Raw genomic sequence first — 21,585 nt, 5'->3', positions numbered from 1 at the left:
GTGGCATAATCATAGCTCACTGCAGTTTCAAACTCCTGGGCTCAAACCATCCTCCTGCCGCAGCCTCCTGGGTAGCCTAGCCAATTTTTAAAATTTTTTGTAAAGATGGAGTCTCATTATGTTACCTAGGCTGTTTTGTTTTGTTTTTAATTTCAGCTTTTCTTGCAGGATGTGGTGGCTCATGCCTGTAATCCCAGCATTTTGGGAGGCCAAGGTGGGAAGATCATTTGAGCCCAGGAGTTGGAGACCAGCCTGGGAAACACAGTAGGGCTCCACCTCTATAAAAAACACAAAAATTAGCCAGGTATGGTGGCACATGCCTGTGGTCTCAGCTACTCAAGAGGCTGAGGTGCGCGGATCCCTTGACCTCAGGAGGTCAAGGCTGCAGTGAGCCGATTGTGCCACTGCACCCCAGCCTGGGCAACAGAGCAAAACCTTGTCTCAATAATAATTATAATGTTGGCCTTTCCAATAGGTGTGTTGTGGTATCTCATCATGGTTTTAATTTACTGAAGCTGTTCTTTTACTAGGACTCCCTGCATCCGCTCTTGTTCTCCTATAGCCTGTTCTGCTTACAGAAGCTGGAGTGAGCCTTTGTCTCCTCATCTCACTTGGAGGAGGAGCCACAGTCCTTACAGCAGCACAGTGGCAGGCAAATGGGGCCATGCACACTCACAGAGACACAAACACGCACACAAGTGCGCACACACAGATGCACGCACACACACACAGACACATGGACACACGTGCACACGCACAGACACACAGATGTACGTACACACACGTGCACACAGCGGCAGGCAGATGGGGCCATGCACACGCACAGAGACACATGTGCATGCACACACAGATGCACGCGCAAACACGTGCACACGCGTGAGACACACACGCATACATGCACGCACACACAGACGTGCACACGGCGGCAGGCAAATGGGGCCATACACACACATAGAGATACACAGACGCACATGCACATGCCCGTGCACACGCACAGAGACACACACAGATGCACGCACACACACGTGCTCACAGCGGCAGGCAAATGGGGCCATACACACACAGATACACAGACGCACATGCACACGCCCGTGCACACGCACAGAGACACACACACACAGATGCACGCACACACACTTGCTCACCGCAGCAGGCAAATGGGGCCATGCATAAGCACAGAGACACACGCACACATGCACACACACACACAGACGCACGCACATGCACAGAGACACACATACACACACATACACACACCATGCTACCTTCCTGAACTCATCTCCTGTTTTCTTCTGGCTCCAGCCACACTGGCCCCCTTGCTGTTACTCAAAGCTCCCAAGCATGGACCAGAGCATTTTTCTCCCAAACCTCTAAACGGCTCACCCCTCACCTCCTCCAAGTTCAACTGTCACGTCCTGCATTAGCCCTGCCCTGGACAACCTCTCTAAAAGTACAGCCCCCTCCCTACTCCTGATCCCCCTTATCCTGCTCCAGTTTCTCCTTTGCGCATATCACCTTTGAACATACGTGTATGGTTTATTTCCTTATTATGTTCATTCCTCATTATCTGCTTCCCCCTGGGTTTAGCACAGTGCATATAGGTGGTGCTCAATAAATGTTATCTCCAGGGAGGGGAACAGGTTGGCTGGAGGGAAGACAGGAAGACATTTTACTTGAAATACATTGGCATTTTTTGAATTTTAAATCATGTGAAAGTATTACCTATTCAATAAGTAAATTTTTTAAAATTTGAAAAAGTGTCCTAAAGGTACCAGTAGGACTAAGATTCCTTAGTTTGTAGTCCCCAAGGGAAGAGTTACAAATGCTTTATCACTGTCACCTGTGGATAGACTGACTCCTCACCCCACCCCAGCTCACCCTGCCATGCTCCTCTCCGTTTCTCTCCCTGTGCCTGGTGACCCTGAACCTGTGAAATGCTGCACACACACACCGTGCCCATCCACCCCACCCCAACACTCGCGCGTGGGCTACTTCCTTGGGCTGGCACACCCTCTGGAAGCTTCCTCAGACCTCCGGGGGCTGGATTGGCTACCTCCATGTCATGTTCTGCACAGTCATGCTTTTTGAGGACAAATGACAGAAACTCACAGTGAAACTGACTTAAGCAAAAAAGGGAACATGCTGGCCCATGGTATAGTGAAAAGCACAGACACTGCTTGTGTCCAGTCCTGCTCCCACCAGCTGGAAATTGTGGAGCCTTGGGCACATTACAAAACTGCTTTGTGCCTCAGTTTCTTCATTTGTCAAATGGGGCATAATACTTCCTAACTCACAGGGTAATGATGATTATATGAATTGGTATGTCTATAGCACTTAGAGCAATTCCTGGTATATTAATAAGTGCTATATCAGAGTTTGTGAATTTAAATAAATAAACCTAGCTAAAAAGTCTGGGGGAAGAGCTTGCTTCATCCAGGGGCTCAGATGACAACATGAAGACACTGACTTTGTCTCTTTCTCTCCGTTCCTCCTTCCTCTGAGTTGTCACCATTCCCAGACAGGCTCCCCCCTCACAATGACAAAGTGGCTGTCAGCAGCTCCACAAAGTCCCCAAACCAAGTCTCCTTGGCCCTGATGAAGTCATGTGCCCCTGCACCAAGAGAGAAATCCAGTGCTCTGCCTAGCCAGGTGTGGGTCATGAGCCCACCCCAAGAATGGGGGGAAGGAGGGACCAGGGGATCCCCTACAGGAAATGGAGAGCTGTTCCCAGCAAAATGCAGGTTACTTCACGCCTCCTATAGTCTACTGTCTCTGTCCTACCATCCCTCCCACTAAGCTGAGTTTGCTTTAGACCAGGCAGTTGCTCCAGAGCTCTTCCCCTTCCTGGTAGCTGAGGATGCCTGGAGAGCAAGGGCCTCACCTTGCATATCTTTGATAGCCCTGGGCCTGGCACACGCAAAGCCCCATAACTGCTTCTTGAATGCACTCACCCCCAAACCTCTAGCCCACGAAGACATCCTCCTCTGCAACAGACTCCCTGGGCCCCCTACAGTTCCACAGGCTGGACACAGTCCCTGGGAAAATTAGTGACGGGAAACAGCCTGCAGAACTGCGATTATTTGGGATTTGTTCTTCATGTTAATGCGATGCTGGTTCCTTTCTGTTTCTTTAATGCCATTTTGTACTAAGGTAGTTCAAAGTTCTTTACAAACAGCTAGTAATTAATTCAACTTCATTAAGGCCAATTAATCCAGGATTAATTATAAATTTGCCCAGAGGAAGTTATTATACTTTGCTCTTTGATTTGAGTTTTGGCTTTAAAGAGTCTTTCAGGAGTGAAATGGAAATTTCCCTTTTCTCTGAGGGTATCTACCTCGCCAGTAATTGTGTTAACCATGTGCCTTCCTCAGTAGGTCCCATGCCAACCTCTAAGGAGGCTGCCACCCAGGTCAGCTGAGCTACATAACATTCCAGCATTAATCAGATCTGCCAATGCCACATTTAGCCACGGGTCAAGGAAGCCTGATATAGTGGCAAGAACTCCTCCACGCGGGTTCAAATCATGGCTGTACCTCATGCTGGCAGTGTGACTTCACCATCTCTTCCACCTGCAAAATGGGCATCACAGTGTTTCACAAGATCATTGTGGTCGGTAGTGGTCAGCACCTACTCCCTCTTCTTTTGTAAGAGCTCCTCAATTATCCTTGGAAATTTCTCCCCTCCTTTCTTCCAGGTCTCTAGGGGGCTGACCTCAGTCTCAGTTCCAGGGATGAGCCTGAGACTCAGTACTAACCAAGCAGCATGGTCCATCCTGCTGGCCGCAGTGACTGGATTGTTAGTGAACCTAACAACCCAGGTTGGCCTAGTCACAGCCAACCCTGGCATATTTCCCAGGGCAAGCAATACGAAAGTGTACTCTTTGCCACTGGACTGAAATCTGGGGCATGCAGGCCTGGGCTATGATGGGACCTCAGGAGAGGAGACCAGCCATGGCAGAATAGTGGCCCCCCCAAAGATGTTCACATCCCGGAGCCAGTGAATATGTTACCTTCCATGGCCAAAGGGACTCCACAGATGTGATTAAGATGAGGGTCTTGGCGGGGCACTGTGGCTCACACCTGTAATCCCAGCACTTTGGGAGGCTGAGAAGGGCGAATCACAAGGTCAGGAGTTTGAGACCAGCCTGACCAACATAGTGAAACCTCGTCTCTACTAAAAATACAAAAATTAGCCGGGCATAGTGGCCCATGCCTGTAGTCCCAGCTACTCGAGAGGCTAAGGCAGGAGAATTGCTTGAACCCAGGAGGCGGAGGTTGTGGTGAGCCAAGATTGTGCCACTGAACTCCAGCCTGGGCAACAGAGCGAGACTCTGTCTCAAAAAAAAAAAAAAAAAAGATAAGGGTCTTGAGATGAGGAGATTATCCTGGAGTATCAGGGTGGGCCTGGTGTAATCATGAAGGGACCTTATAAGAGAGTGGCAGGAGGGTCTGGGCACTGTGGCTCAGGCCTGTCACCCCAGAACTTTGGGAGGCTGAGGTGGGTGGATCACCTGAGGTCAGGACTTCGAGACCAGCCTGGCCAACATGGTAAAACCCCGTCTCTAATAAAAATACAAAAATTAGCTGAGTGTGGTGGCGTGCGCCTGTAATGCCAGCTACTCTGGAGGCTGAGGTGACAGAATTGCTTAAACCTGGCAGGCAGAGGTTGCAGTGAACCAAGATCACCCCTCTACATTCCAGCCTGGGCGACAGAGTGAGATTCCATCTCAAAAACAAAAAAAGGAGAGAGGCAAGAGGGTCAGAAGCAGAAAGATGACATCATAAGAAAGACTCAACTGGCCATTTTTGGCTTTGAAGGTGGAAAGGGGACCTGAGTCCAGGCATGTGGGCAGCCTGAAGAAGGCGAGAAAATGGATTCTACCCCAGAATCCCTGGAAAGGAACGTGGCCCTAACAACACATTCATTTTAGCCCAGTGAGACCCATTTTGGACTTCTGGCCTCCAAAACTGTAAGATTATTGATTTGTGTTGTTTTAAGCCACTAAATATGTTATGGCAGCAATAGGAAACCAATATAAACACTTAACTGGAGTGTCAAATCTATGTTCGTATTTATTGATTAAATGGATGGCTCCTAATTTCACCCTACCTCATCAGAGCTCTGCAGGGTCTTTACCAGGCTTATTCCACATCCTAGACCCAGGACCACAATTTGACAGTTAAGATCTTCACCAGAAGAGACCTCAATGCCTGCCCTCTTGTCAGACCGGCTGCATTCGTCCAAGCTACCCTGATTGACCTCTGACCCCACTACCATGTGCTCCAGACAGGACCCATGGGAGCTCCAGGCTCGGCCACGTTCCCAGGCAGACTCTGGGAGTCAGCGGATGTGGCCAGGTTTACCCATTGCGTTGGGACGTGCCTGCTGAAACGGAAACACTGCTCCCAGCAGAGGACTTTATGGTGGGAGGCATGGGCTTTGCCCTTGCTAACCTGACCTCTGTCCCCAGCCCAATTTCCCGTCTCTAGGCTCCAAAGCAGTTCCTGTGAGTGCCTAGGGGTACTGTTTCCATTTAAAAAATATGGCAAGTGCTCTCTTCAGCAGCACATATACTAAAATTAGAATGAGACAGAGACAGCATGGCCCCTGGGCAAGGATGACACACAAAACAAAAATTAATTAAAAACATAATCATGAAGGGGGAAAAGCATGACAAAATCTACTGCTAAGGCCAGGACACACAGAGAGAAGGCAACTATTAAGAAAAGAAAGCCGGGCACGGTGGCTCATGCCTATAATCCCAGCACTTTGGGAGGCCGAGGCGGGTGGATCACCTGAGGTCAGGAGTTCGAGACCAGCCTGACCAATATGGTGAAACCCCGTCTCTACTAAAAATGAAAAATTAGCTGGGTGTCGTAGTGGGCATCTGTAATCCCAGCTACTCAGGAGTCTGAGGCAGGAGAATCGCTTGATCTGGGGAGGCAGAGGTTGCCGTGAGCCGAGATTGTGCCACTTACACTCCGGCCTGGGTGACAGAGCGAGACTCTGTCTCAAAAGAAAAGAAAAGAAAAAAAGTCCATGTCTTCATACTCCAAGGTGTTGACACCATGTGTTATGCCCCTCCCAGTGCTAGAGTCCCTCGTTAAGATCTCATTTAATTATCTTAATAATCCTGTGAGTGTTGTCATCACTGTTTTACAGCAGAGGGGAATGAGAGGTAACTTGCTCAGAAAAAGCAGGATTTGAACCTGGGACATTTTGTGAGGTAAGGGTTACCAGGCCACCTGGAGCATCAGTACAGACCCCTCTGTTCCCAGATGAACCTTGGTTTATGTCAGATTTCCCCAGCCTTGGTGATATGAAAAGCCATCTTCAGAATTTCTGTGCTATCTAGGGAACACCTATGACTTAATTACCGTTTTTCTTTCAATTGACCTGCTTTTTTTACTTAATGAAGTATTTCTCCATACATAGAAAACCATTATAACTTACCAGAAATAGTCAGAAACCACAAAAATAAATACAATAAAAACAACAGTAGGCTTTCCAAAGAATCTTTAATAAAAAGGAAGTCTAGCAAGTACAGTCATGTGTCCCTTAATGCCAGGGATACTTTTTGAGAAATGTGTCTTTAAGTGATTTTGTCATTGCATGAACATCATAGAGTATACTTATACAAACCTAGATGGTATATATACTAGTACATATACATTTTTTTAATCTGGAAAACTAAATGTCCCAACATCTTTACTGAATATTGAATATCAATTATTTCCCCTACTTGATCTGAAATGCCAATGTCAAGTTTCATAATCAGGTTTTTATATATGCTCCATGATAATCTTATGAGACCACTATCTTATATGTGGTCTGTCATTGACCAAAATGTTGCTATGGGACACATGACGGTATGAGGAAGGAATTAAAGGCACACTCCAGTACACTAAAACTTACTAAAAGAAAACTAAAAAGGCAATAGTGTTCTCACTATATAAATCAATGTTAGTTACTTTTATGACTTTGTACCACCTATAAGGTGTCAGCAAAATCATCTCTATCCCCTTTGGCCCCAGAAGTCAGCCCAGGTCTGAAATAAAAAGCATGCCCATTAGCTTGCCAATAATTAGAAAGGTGGATAAGTCCAAATGCTGCTGAAGACGTGGGAGCAGGTGCAGGGAGTGTGCCTATAATCTAAAAGCCAGCAGCCCCACCCCTGAGTAAGCTTTGTTCTCAGGTCTATTAGCACACAAGGATGAGGATGTTAATTGCAACTCTGTTGTAATTGTTGGGAGTTAGAGGCAGTGGAAGGTCTAACACTGGGAGGAGAATAAGATGTGGTGGATGCTTAGGGTGGGACTTGGACAACAGCAGGGATTACCAATCTGGTGGGGAGCAATGAGAAATGGAGAGATTGTACACACACACACACACACACACACACACACAAAACATACACATACATCACACCCTCGGTGTTGGGTGGAAAAGGTAACAAACAGAATGAGATTTGTAGTACAAGGGCATGTATGTACTTGCTTATATAAATGAATGCCACATATTTGCCAGGGATAGAAAGCCAGCCAGGACCTGGACCAAATGCATTAGAGTGGGCACCTCCATGGGGAAATGAAATCAGAGTGGAGATTAGGGATGGAGAGGGGAAATATTTAAAATAAAATAAATCAAGAGAGCTTACTGGCTGGGCACAGTGGCTCAGGCCTGTAATCCCAACACTTTGGGAGGCCAAGGCGGGCAGATCACTTGAGGTCAGGAGTTCGAGACCAGCCTGGCCAACATGGTAAAACCCCATCTCTACTAAAAATACAAAAACATTAGCCAGGTGTGGTGTTGCGTGCCCATAATCCCAGCTATTCGGGAGGTTGAGGCAGGAGAATTGCTTGAACCCAGGAGGCAGAGGTTGTGGTGAGCTGAGATCACGCCACTGCACTACAGCCTGGGTGACAGAGCGAGACTCCTTCTCAAAAAAAAAAAAAAAAAAGGGGGGCTTACCACTGACCTCCCACTTACCCAAAATGATAGTGACTCATGAAACCGAAGGGAAGATGAACTCAACTCTCTGCACCTGAGATCCGGAAGAAAGAGAAAAATAAAATAGACATAGGCAAGGACCTATGAATGGGGTGATGAGGCTACAGTGCAGGGTGTCAAAGGAGTGGGAGATGAGGCTGGAGTGACAGAGAGCCAGGCCATCCCCAGTGCTGGGTTGAGAATTTGCACTCTCTTCTGAAAGCACAGGGCGTTGTTGAAAGTTGCTAAGCAGGGGAATGATCTAGTGGACTGGTCTCTCTGGTAGCCAGGAAGGAGGAGGGTGAGAGATAGGGTGGAGCCTCCAAGCGAGCAGACCATTTACTCATTGAACAAATATTTTCTGAGCATCTTATATGTGCCCGACACAGGCCTAGAGCCTGGGGGTTCCGCGGTGAAAAGAACAAACAAGAATCCCTACCTTGGTACACACCCAGTTATGGTAGGGAAGGCAGGCAATAAACAGATAAGCAATAGATGTATAGTGTATGTTATGTGGTGATGAATGCTGTGGGGACAACTGTGGGGAAGGGGAAGAGCTGGTTAGGGTAAGGGAGAAGTTTCAATTGCAAATGTGGCCCGGGCGAGTCTCCCCTAGAGAGAATCCTGAAGAAAGTGAGGAGTGATTATATAATAATTATCGGGTGAGAAATGCTGAGGCCTGATCAAGGGATGGGGGCCAAGCCATTGACTGGGGCACTGGGCCCTGTAGGTTTCAAAATGTTCTAGAATCACATGGGAAGGTGGTGCCACTTAGGTTTCCACACATGACTCCATATCAAATCTGCAAAATGTCAGTTGCTCTTGTTACAGTATCTAGCCCCCTCAGGTGGAAATTTTAAAATCACTCCTTGCTAGCACCAACTATTTTGTTTTGTTTTGTTTTGTTTTGTTTTGCGTTTTGAGACAGGGTCTTGCTCTGTCACCCAGGCTGGAGTGCAGTGGCACGATCATGGCTTGCTGTAGCCTCCACCTCCTGTGCTCAAGCCAGCCTCCCACCTCAGCTTCCTGAACAGCTGAGACCACAGATGCATACCACCACACCCGCCTAATTAAGAAAAAAAAACTGTAGAGACGGGTATCACCCTATTTCCCAGGCTGGAAACCAACTATTCTTGTTACCTCTTTAGAGAGCTCTTCGAGGTTATCCTATTGGAAGTAGCCTTCCATCCCCGCTCTCCTCTGTCACAGCATCCTGCTGTGGAGTCTTCTGGTGCCACCAGTTGGAACAACCTACTTAGTTGCTTACATGTTAATAAACCCGCTCCCTCACTTGAAGGTAAACTCTGTGAGGGCTGTTGCTTCCTGCTGTATCCTCAAGGCCTAGAGGAGTGTCCAGCTCATAGAAAGCACTTCATAAACATTTTTGGATGAATGGACGAATGTGTCTATAGCTCAGGCGTTGGGTCAGGTAGAAGTTATGTGTGTGTTTGGGATTCCTGATGAGGGGTGATAGCTGAAAGCAGGGGCTGGGAGGTGCATGGGCTCAGGGAAAGAACCTGGAATGAAAAAGGAAGTGAGCCGAAGTCAGAATGTGGGGAAATGCTGAATGGTCAAGGGTGAGCCAGAGGAAACAGTAGTGAGAGAGCTGGAGAAGCCAGAATCAGGGGCCAGGGGCACCCCTGAAGCCAGGGGGCAGCTTTTGCCAGTGGCCTCCTCATTCTCCACTCTTCTTTCTTCCTTTCTGACAGAGCTCTATTTAGATTTTGGGAAGAGGTATGCTCAGGTAAAAGCCTTTTCACACTCCCATCCTGCTTTGCCATTAGAGAGGAGTATGTGACCCGGTTCTGGACAGTGAGATATAAGTGGGCATCACTGGTTGGGTTTCCTAGAAAGCCCCTTAGAGAGGACAGTCTTTGCTGGCCAGGATCTTCAGCATTTAGCCAATGGCTCTTTCTCTGTCCTTATTTTTCCTGCCTGGGATGTGGAAGTGAAGCCTGGAGGTGCAGCAGCCATCTTTGAATCATGAGAACCAAAGCTGTATGCTAAGGGCAAAGGAGCATCAGACACAATCCCCTACTTGCTGAAGCTACTGTGTGTCTTGTTTTTTGTTGCTTGAAGTCAAAAGCATTCCTAACTGACACCCTAGGTGAGTTGAGAGTTTCCAGATAGGGTTGGTGGTCAGTGGTGTTAAATGTTGCACAGAAATCCTATAAGCTTGGAAGATGTCTGGAGGATTTGGCTCTTGAGAAGTCAATTTTACCTTTTTTTCTTTTTTAAAATTTTCTGGTAAAATATACATAACATAAAATCTTTTAAGCTGTGGTTAAATGTACAATTCAATGGTATTAAGTACATCCAAGATGTTGTGAAACCATCATCACTATTTCCATAACTTTATCTCAAAAACAAAATACTCATTGATAATAACTTATCACCGCTTCCATCTCCTGTTAACCTCTATTCTACTTTCTGTCTCTATGAATATGCCTATTATAGATATTTAATATAAGTAGAATCATACATATTTGTTCATACATATATGTCCTTTTGTGTCTGGCTTATTTCACTTATCATAATGTTTTCAATGTTCATCTGTATTGTAACATGTGCCAAAAGAACCTCATCCTTTTTTTTTTTTTTTTTTGATACAGAGTCTTGCTTTGTCGGCCAGGCTGGAGTGCAGTGACGCGATCTCAGCTCACTGCAACCTCTGCCCCCCAGGTTCAAGCAATTCTCCTGCCTCGGCCTCCCGAGTAGCTGACATATTGTTGTTCACAGTATTTTTAGTAGAGACGGGGTTTCACCATGCTGGCAAGGCTGGTCTCGAACTCCTGACCTCGTGATCCACTCACTTGGCCTCCCAAAGTGCTGGGATTACAGGCGTGAGCCACCGCGCCAGGCCTAAGAGTGTCATCCTTTTTATGGATGAATAATATTCCACTGCATGTGTAGGCCACATTTTGTTTGTCATTCACCCATTGATGAACATGTGGGTTGTTTCCACCCTTTGGCAATTGTGAATATTGCTGATATGAACATGGGTACAGAAGAATCTGTTTGAGTCCCTGTTTTCAATTCTTTTAAATATTGAAATAGGAGAGGAATTGTTGGGTCATATGGTAAGTCTATGATTAACTTTTTGAGGAATCAATAAATTTTCCACAGCAGCTGCACCATTTTACATTCCCACCAGCACTGCACAAGGGTTCCAATTTCCCCATATTCTTACCAACACTTGTTATTTTCCATTTTTAAATTATAGCCATCTTGGGGGGTATGAAATAGTATCTGACCGTGGTTAGTATTTCCATTTCCCTGATAACTAATGATGTTAAACATCGTTACATATGTTTACTAGCCATTTGTGTGTCTTCTCTGGGAAATTGTCTATCACATCCTTTATCCATTTTTTAATTGCATTGTTTGTTTGTTTTTGTTTTGAATTGTGGGAGTTCTTTATATATTCTAAATATTAAACCCTCATGGGATATATGATTTGCAAATATTTTCTCCCATTCTGTGAGTTGTCTTTTTACTCTTTTGACGGTGTCCTTTGATACACAAAATTTTAAATTTGATGAAGTCCAACATATTTAGTTTTTCTTTCGTTACATGTGCCTTTGGTGCCATAGTTAAGAAACCATTGCCATGACACAAGTTCACGAAGATTTGCTCCTTTGTTGTCATCTAAGAGTTTTGTATTTTAAGCTCTTAAATTTAGGGCTTTAAAAAATCCATTCTCAGTTAACTTTTATACATTGTGTAACATAAGGCTCCAACTTCATTCCTTTGCATCCAGATATCCAATTTTTCTGCCAGCACTTGTTGAAGAGACTCTGCTTTCCTCATTGAATGGTCCTGACACCCTTGTCAGAAATCTGTTGGTCATATATGTGAGGGTTTGTTTCTGGACTCTCAATTCTATTCACTGGTCTACATGTCCATCTTTATGCCAGTTCCACACTGTTTTGATTAATATTGCTTATATTAAGTTTTGAAATCACAAATTATGAATACCCCACCTTTGTTCTTTTTCAGGATTATTTTGGCTATTTGGGGTTCCTTGAAATTTCGTATGAATTTTAGGATGAGTTTTTCTGTTTTTGCAAAAGCATACCGTTTGGATTCTGATAGGAATGTGTTGATTCTGCAGACTACTTTGGATAGTATTGTCATCTTAACAATATTAAGTCTTCTAATCCGTGAATCCAGAATGTCTATTTATTTAAGCTTTCTGTAAATTCCTTCAACAGTTATTTGCTTCCACCTCCTTTGATGTACAAGTCTTGCACCTCCTTAGTTAAATTTACTAAGTATTTTTTTTCTTTTTGATACTGCTGTAAATGGAATTTTTTAAATTTCTTTTTTTAGTGTTGTTTTTTGCTAGTGCATAGAAATACGATTGATTTGTCAATTTTTCATCCTGCAACTTTGCTCAGTTTGTTTATTAGTTCTAAAAGGGTTTTTTTTGTTGTTGTTATTGTTTGTTTGTTTGTTTTAGAGACAGAGTATCACCCTCTTGCCTAGGCTGGAGTGCAGTGGCAAAATCATAGCTCACTTCAGCCTTGAACTCCTGGGCTCAGGTGATTCTCCTGCCTTGGCCTCCTAAAGCTCTGAGATTGCAGATGTGAACCACTGCTCTTGGCCTCTAACAGTGTTTTTTGGATGGATTCTTTAGGGTTTTCTACATACAGGATTGTCATTTAATACAGAAGTAGTTTTACCTCTTCCTTTCCAATTTGGATGCCCTTTAATTCATTTTGCCTAATTGCTCTGTGTAGAACTTCCAGTAGTATATTGAGTAGAAGTGGTAAAAGTGGACATCCTTGCTTGTTCTCGATAGGGGGAAATTTTAGTTTTTTTGTTTGTTTGTTTGTTTTTTGTTTGTTTTGAGCAGAGGTTTACTAGGCAGAAGAGAAGAAAAAGAGAAACAGGCCGGGCACGGTGGCTCACGCCTGTAATCCCAGCACTTTGGGAGGCCGAGGAGGGCAGATCACAAGGTCAGAAGATCGAGACCATCCTGGCTAACATGGTGAAACCCCGTCTCTACTAAAAATACAAAAAATTAGCCGGGTGTGGTGGCGGGCGCCTGTAGTCCTAGCTACTTGGGAGGCTGAGGCAGGAGAATGGCATGAACCCGGGAGGCGGAGCTTGCAGTGAGCCGAGATGGCGCCACTGCACTCCAGCCTGGGCAACAGAGTGAGGCTCATGTCTCAAAAAAAAAAAAAAAAAAAAAGAAAAAACTCTCTTTGCAGAGAGGGGTCTCCAAGTGGAAAGAACCAGTGGGTGGTGGATGCACAGGATTTTATAGTCAGGTTTGAGGAGGTGTGTCTGATTTATATGGGGCACTGTCATACCCAAAGAGGATAAGAGATATGGCCGTCGCGGACAGGAAAGGGGAAATTACCATAGGAAAGTTGGAGATCCTGTTGCCGACACTCCATGGTGGTCAGAGGCTGGGGTCAGTCCAAAAGCCTTTGGATAACACTGTGGAGTAGCCCAGCCAGAAATCCTCAGTTGCTCCAAAACCTCCTCCAGCCCCATGCCACGGCTAAGTCCTCCATGAAATGAAGCTGATTCAAACATAGCCAATATGCCCAGCAACCCATGGGTACTGGGGGATTCTCCATGTTCTCCCCAGCAAGCCTGTCCCCCAAGTCTTGTAACGCTGGCAGCCATGCTAATCGTTTTTAAATGGCTGAAGGGGGCCCAGTATTTAGTTTGATTTAGTTCTAAAATGGAGGCTGAGAGCCTTGAAATGAAAGGACAGAGTTGGAGTCTGCTCCTCTACTCACTGTTTCGATGAATGTTGTACCTTGGTATCCCAGACAAGGTCCCCAGTATGAAGCGGCTACATTGTCTAGGGTATGTACCCTGGGATTCGTCATCTCATGCCAGGAAAATTTAGGACATGGACACACACAAGGAATTTAGGAGCAGAGATTTAATAGGCAGAAGAGAAGAGAAAGAGAAATAGCACTCTCTGTATAGAGAGAAGGGTCTCAGTGCGGAAAGGACCCAGTCTCTTACCATTATGATGTTAGCTGTGGGTTTTTCATAAAGAAGTTTGTATCGTCTGAAACTGGGCACGGTGGCTCACGCCTGTAATCCCAGCACTTTGGGAAGCCTAGGTGGCAGATCACCTGATGTCAGGAGTTTGAGACCAGCCTGGCAAACATGGTGAAACCCCGTCCCTACTAAAAATACAAAAATTAGCCAGGCATGGTGGTGGGTGCCTGTAATCCCACCTACTTGGGAGGCTGAGGCAGGAAAATCGCTTGAACCCGGGAGGCGGAGGTTGCAGTGAGCCCAGATCACGCCACTGCCCTCTAGCCTGGGCAACAGAGGGAGACTCCGTCTCAAAAACAAAACAAAACAAAACAAAAACAAACAAAAAAATTGTATCATATCATATTGAGGAAGTTTTTAAAAAATTTTTAATTATATGGGTACATAGTAGGTACATACATTTAAGGAGTACATGAGATATTTTGACACAGGCATACAATGTATAATCACATCAGGGTAAATAAGGCATTCACCATTTCAAGCGTACATAATTTATTTGTGTTACAAACAACCCAATTATACTCTTTGAGTTATTTTTAAATGTACAATAAGTTATTGTTGACTATAGTCACGCTGCTGTGCTATCAAACACTAGATTTTATTCATTCTAACTATAGTTTTGTACCCATTAAGCATTCCCACTCCGCATCCCCACTACCCTTCCCAGCCTCTTGTAACCATTATTGTACTCCCTATCTCATGGGAGTACAATTAAAAATTCTTTTAATTTTTAGTGTCGACAAATGAGTGAGAACATACAAAATTTGTCTTTCTGTGCCTGGCTTATTACACTTAACATCAGCACCTCCAGTTACATCCATGTTGTTGCAAGTGACAGGATCTCATTCTTTTTAATTTTCTTTATCCATTCACCTGTTAATGGACACTTAGGATGCTTCTAAATTGTGGCTATTGTGAATAGTGCTGCAGTAAACACGGGAGTACAGATGTCTCTTAGATATACTGATTCCTTTTTCTCCAGATCGTCACCAGCATTTTTTATTGCCTGTCTTTTGGATAAAAGCCATTTTAACTGGAGTGAGATGATACTCATTGTACTTTTGATTTGCATCTCTCTGATGATCAGTGATGGTGAGCACCTTTTCATATGCCTACTTGCCATTTGTATGTCTTCTTTTGAGAAACACCTATTCAGATCTTCTGCCTGTTTTTTTTAAATTGGATTATTAGATTTTTTCCTATTGAGTTGTTTGAGCTCCTTATATATTCTGGTTATTAATCCCTTGTCAGGTAAATAGTTTGCAAATATTTTCCCCCATTCTGTGGGTTGTCTCTTCACTTTGTTGATTGTTTCTTTGTTGTGCAGAGGCTTTTTAACTTTATATAATCTCATTTGCCCATTTGTGTTTTGGTTGTCTCTGTTTATAGGGTATTACTCAAGAAATCTTTGCCCAGAAGGATGTCCTGGAGAGTTTCTCCAATGTTTTATTTTAGTGGTTTCATAGTTTGAGGTCATAGATTTAAGTCTTTAATCCATTTTGATTTGATTTTTGTATATGGAGAGAGATAGGGGTCTAGTTTCATTTTCTCTCGTATGGCTATCCAGTGTTCCTAGCACCATTTATTGAAGAGGCTATCCTTTCACCAGTGTATGTTCTTGGCACCTTTGTCTAATGAGTTCATTGTAAATGTATGGATTTGTTTCTGGGTTCTCTATTCTATTCCATTAGACTATGTTTTTGTTTTTGTTTTTAATGCCAGAACCATGCTGTTTTGGTTACTATAGCTCTGTAGCATAATTTGAAGTCAGGTTATGTGATTGCTACAGTTTTGTTCTTTTTGCTCAGGATGGCTTTGGTTATCCTGAGTCTTTCGTGGTTGCATATAGATTTTAGGATTTTTTTTTTCTATTTCTGTGAAAAATGTCATTGGTATTTTTATAGGGATTGCACTGAATCTGTAGATTGCTTTGGGTAGTATGAACATTTTAACAATATTGATTTTTTCAATTCATAAACATGGACTATCTTTCATTTTTTGTGGCCTCTTCAATTTCCTGCAAGTTTTATAGTTTTCACTGTAGAGATCTCTGACTTCTTTGGTTGTTTATTCTTAGTATTTTATTGTATTTGTAGATATTGCAAATGGGATTGTTTTCTTGATTTCTTTTTCAGACTGTTCACAGTTGGCATATAGAAATGCTACTGACTTTTGCATGTTGACTTTGTATCCTACAACTTTATTGAATTTGTTTATCACTTTTAACAGTTTGTGTGTCGATGTGTTTGTGTGTGTGTGCATGTAATCTTTAGGTTTTTGTAAATATAAGATCATATCTGCAAGGAAGAATAATTTGACCTCTTTCTTTCCGATTTGAATGCCTTTTATTTCTTTGTGTTGTCTGATTGCTCTAGCTAGGACTTCCAGTACTATGTTGAATAATAGTAGCAAAGGGGCATCCTTGTCTTGTTCTGGATTATAGGGGAAAGGCTTTCAGTTTTCCCCCATTCAGTATGACACTAGCTGTGGGTCTGTTGTATATGGCTTGTATTGTGTTGAGGTAGGTTCCTTCTATGCCAAGTTTTTTGAGGGCTTTTACTATAGCAGGATATTGAATTTTATCAAATGCTTTTTCAGCACCACTTGAAATGACCATATGGCTTTTGTCCTTCATTTTATTGATATGATGTACCACACTGGTTGATTTGCATATGTTGAAACATCCTTGCATCCCTATGGTAAATCCCACTTGGTTATGATGAATGATCTTTTTAATGTGTTGTTGAATTCACATTGCTAATATTTTGTTGAGGACTTTTGCGTTAATGTTCATCAGGGATATTGGCCTGTAGTTGTCTTTTCTTCTTTTGATATGTCTTTGCCTGATTTGGGTATCAGGGTAACACTGACCTCATAAAATAAGTTTGGAAGTATTCCCTCCTCTATTTTTTGGGATAGTTTGAGGAGGATTGATATTAGTTCTTCTTTAAATGTTTGGTAAAATTCAGCAGTAAAGCCATTGGGTCTCAGGTCTTTCTTTGCTGGGAGACTTTTTATTACAGCTTCGATCTTGTTACTTGTTATTGGTCTATTCAGGTTTTGGATTCCTTCATGGTTCAATCTTGGCAGGTTGTATATGTCAAGAACTTATCTATTCTTCTAGGTTTTCCAATTTATTGACCTATAGTTGTTCATAGTAGTTGCTCACGATCCTTTGAATTTCTGTGGCATCAGTTGTAATGTCTCCCTTTTCATCTGTGATTTCATTCATCTGGGTCTTCTCTGTTTTTTTCTTAGTCTGACTAAAGATTTGTTGATATTATCTTTTCAAATAACCAACTCTTCATTTCATTGCTTTTTTGTATTTTTATTTCAATTTTATTTATTTCTGCTCTGATCTTCTTTTCTTTTACTAATTTTAGATTTGGTTTGTTCTTGCTTTTCTAGTTATTTAAGATGCATCAGTAAGTTATTTATTTAAAGTGTTTCAATTTTTTTCATGTAGGCACTTATTGTTTTGTGGCCTAACGTGGTCTATCCTTAAGAATGATCCATGTGCTGAGGAGAATAATGTGTATTCTGCAGCCGTTGGAAGAAATGTTCTGTAAATATCTATTAAGTCCATTTGGTCTATAGCAGATTAAGTCCCATGTTTCTTTGTTCATGATCTTTAGGTCTAATACTATTTGCTTTCTATATGTGGTGATCGAATGTTGGATGCATATATATTTACAATTGTTATATCCTCTTGCTGAATTGGTCCCTTTATTATTATATAATGATCTTCTTTGTCTCCTTATATAGTTTTTGTCTTGAAATCTATTTTTTCTGCTGTAAGTATAGCTACTCCTGCTCTTTTTTGGTTTTCATTTGCATGGAACATTTTTTCCATCCCTTTATTTTCCATCTGTGTGTGTCTTTATAGGTGAAATATGTTTCTTATAGGCAATAGATCATTGTTTTTGTTTTTTTTTTTTTTGACAGGGTCTCACTCTGTCACCCAGGCTGGAGTACAGTGGCATGATTATTGCTCACTGCAGCCTTGACCTTCCAGGGTCAAGGGTTCCTCCCACCTGAGCCTCCCAAGTGACTGGGACTACAGGTGCATGCCACCATGCCTGGCAAATTTTTGTATTTTTTGTAGAGATGGGGTTTCACCATGTTGCGCAGGCTAGTCTCAAACTCCTGGGCTCACCACCCACATTGGCTTCCTAAAGTGCTGGGATTACAGGCATGAGCCACCACACCTGGCAGGTCTTGTTTTTTCAATCCATTCAGCTACTCTGTGTCTTTTTATTGGAAAGTTTAGTCCATTTACATTCACTATTATTACTGATAAGTAAGGGCTCACTACGGTCATTTTGGTTTTTTTTTTTTCTGATTATTTGTGTCTTCTCTTCCTTCCTTTTTTCCTTCCTTCCTGTTTTTCTTTTTGTGATGGTGATTTTCTCTGGTGGTATCTTTAAATTTCTTGCTTTCTATTTTTTGTGCATGCGTTGTAGGTTTTTTAATTTGTGGTTACCATGAGGCTTGCAAATAACATCTGCATAGTTTATTTTCAACTAATGACAACTTAACACTAATTGCCAAAAAAAAGAACAAAGAGAAAACTACAGTTTAACTTCATCCCCCTGCTTTTTAACTTTTTGTTGTTTCTATGATATGTATCTTATTATACTGTCATGTCTTGAAAAGTTATTGTAGTTATTATTTTTGATAGGTTCATCTTTTATTCTTTCTTCTTAAGATATGAATAGTTTACACACCACAATTACAGTGCTACACTACTCTGTGGTTGTCTGTGTACGTACTATCACCAGTGAGTTTCGCACCTTCAGGTGATTTCTTATTGCTCATTAACATCCTTTTCTTTCAGACTGAAGAATTCACTTTAGCATTTCTTGTAGGACAAGTCTGGTGTTGATTAAATCCCTCAGTCCTTGTTTGTCTAAGAAAGTCTTTATTTCTCTTTTATGTTTGAAGTATATTTTTGCTGGGTATGCTATCCTAGTATAAAATATTTTTTTCTTCAGCAGTTTATTTATTTATTTACTTATTTTGAGATGGAGTCTTGCTCTGTAGCCCAGGCTGGAGTGCAATGGCACAATCTCGGCTTACTACAACTTCCGCCTCCTGGGTTCAAGCGATTCTCCTGCTTCAGCCTCCTAAGTAGCGGGGACTACAGGTGCATGCCGCCACACCTGGCTAATTTTTGTTCTTTTAATAGATATGAGGTTTCACCCTATTTGCCAGGCTGGTCTCAAACTCCTGACATCAGGTGATCCACCCGCCTCGGCCTCCCAAAGTGCTGGGATTACAGGCATGAGCCACCATGCCCAGCCTTCCTTTAGCACTTTCAATATGTCATGCCACTCTTTCCAGGCCTGTAAGGTTCCCACTGAGAAGTCTGCTGCCAGATATATTGGAGCTCCTTTGTATGTTATTTGTTTCTTTTCTCTTGCTGCTTTTAGGAGCCTTTCCTTATTCTTGACTTTTGGAAGTTTGATTATTAAATGTCTAGATATAGTCTTATTTGGGTTATATCTGGTGTTCTATAACCTTCTTATACTTGAATATTAATTTTTTTTCCTCTAGGTTTGGAAAGTTCTGTTTATTATCCCTTTGAATAAACTGTCTACCCTGATCTTTCTTTCTACTTTCTTTTAAGGCCAATAACTCTTAGATTTACCCTTTTGAGGCTATTTGCTAGATTTAGTAGACATGCTTCATTCTTTTTTTTAAATTTTTCCCCTCTTTGCATTTTATTTTCCTTTTCATCTTCCTCTTCTTTTTTTTTTTTAGACAAAGTTTCTCACCCAGGCTGGAGTGCGGTGGTGCAATCACAGCTCACTGCTGCCTTGACCTCCCAGGCTCAATTGATTCTCTCACTTCAGCCTCCCAAGTAGCTGGGACTACAGACATGTGCCACCACACCCAGCTCATTTATTGTTATTTTTATTATTTTTTTTGTAGAGATGGGGTTTCACCATGTTGCCCAGGCTGGTCTCGAACTTCTGGCTTCACTTGGTCTGCCACCCTTGGCCTCCCAAAGTGCTGGGATTACAGGCATGAGCCACCATGCCTGGCCACCTCTGTGTATTTTCAAATAGCCTGTCTTTTTTTTTTTTTTTTTTGACAGTTTCACTCTTGTTGCCCAGGCTGGAGTGCAGTGGCATGATCTCTGCTTACTGCAACCTCTGCCTCCCAGGTTCAGGTGACTCTCCTGCCTCAGCCTCCTGAGTAGCTGGATTACAGGCGCCTACCACCGCGCCCAGGTAACATTTGTATTTTTAGTAGAGAAGGGGTTTCACTATGTTGGCCAGGCTGGTCTCAAATTCCTGACCTCAAGTGATCTGCCTACCTCGGCCTCCCAAAGTGCTGGGATTACAGGCATAAGCCACTATGCCTGGCCAAATAGCTTGTCTTCAAGCTCACTAATGCTTCTGCTTGATCAGTTCTGCTGTGGACTGATGCATGCTTTGTATATCAACTGAATTTTTCAGCTCCAGAAATTCTGCTTGATTATTTTTAATTATTTCAATCTCTTTGTTAAATTTATCTGATAGGATTCTGAATTCCTTCTCTGCATTATCTTGAATTTCATTGAGCTTTCTTAAAAGAGCTATTTTGAATTGTCTGTCTAAAAGGTCACATAACTGTCACTTCAGGATTGATCACTGGTGCCTTATTTCATTTGTTTGGTGAGGTCATGTTTTCATGGATAGCCTTGATGATATGGATATTTGTGAATATCTGGGCATTGAAGAGTTAGGTATTTATTATAGTCTTTGCAGTCTGAGCTTGTTTGTACCCATCCTTCTTGGGAAGGCTTGCCAAGCATTCAAAGGGAATTGAGTGTTGTAATCTGTCTTTGGTCACTGCAGCCGTATCTGCACTAGGGGGCACCCCAAGCCCAATAAAGCTGTGACTTTCAGCTGCATAGAGGTGCTACCTTGGTGGTCTTGGGTAAGATCTGGGAGAATTCCCTGGATTACCAGACAGAGACTCTTGTTCTCTTCCTGTACTTTCCCAGGAATAAACAGAGCCTCTCTGATAAGCTGTCTGAAGCTGGGGGAGGGATGATACAAGCACCTCTGTGGCAACACCACTGGGACTTTGTTGGGTCAGACCCAAACCCAGCCCAATACTGTGTCTCACCCAAGGGCCATGGTGACCACTGCCTGGCTACTGCCAATGTTCACTTAAGGCCTGAAAGCTCTAAAATCAGCATCTGGTGAATCTAGCCAGGCTTATGTCCTTCCCTCAGAGTGACAAGCTCATCCCCCAGCCCACGGCAGGTCCAGAAATGCCATCCAGGAGCTGGGGCCTGGAGTCAGAAACCTTAGGAATCCATTTGGTGCTCTAGTCTACTGTAGCCGAGCTGGCGCCCAAACCGCAATACAAAGTCCTTCCCACTCTTCCCTCCCTTTTCCTCATGCAGAAGAACTCTCCCTGTGGTCACAACCAACCCAGGCCTATAGCAAGAACTGCCTGGCTACCGCTGATGCTCACTCAAGATCCAAGGGCTCTCTCTTCAAGTTGTGTTGAATACTGCTGGGCCTGGGTCTCTCCCTTCAGGGCAGTAGGCTCCCCTCTGGCCCAAGG

At 43.2% G+C, this 21,585-nt stretch overlaps 1 non-coding gene across 1 annotated transcript; it reads left to right on the top strand.

The window, feature by feature from the left end:
* The first annotated feature begins 5,549 nt into the window (after positions 1-5,549).
* Positions 5,550-5,652, top strand: LOC112208763 (U6 spliceosomal RNA). The gene has a single exon (XR_002943338.1). It is a non-coding gene; the product is annotated as a U6 spliceosomal RNA (small nuclear RNA).
* Positions 5,653-21,585: the final 15,933 nt, after the last annotated feature.

This window comes from Pan troglodytes, chromosome 2 (assembly GCF_028858775.2).
Source record: "Pan troglodytes isolate AG18354 chromosome 2, NHGRI_mPanTro3-v2.0_pri, whole genome shotgun sequence".
Classification (NCBI taxonomy): Eukaryota; Metazoa; Chordata; class Mammalia; order Primates; family Hominidae; genus Pan; species Pan troglodytes.
The sequence above is the reverse complement of the archived record's forward strand: the minus strand, read 5'-3'. Positions and strand labels throughout refer to the sequence as shown.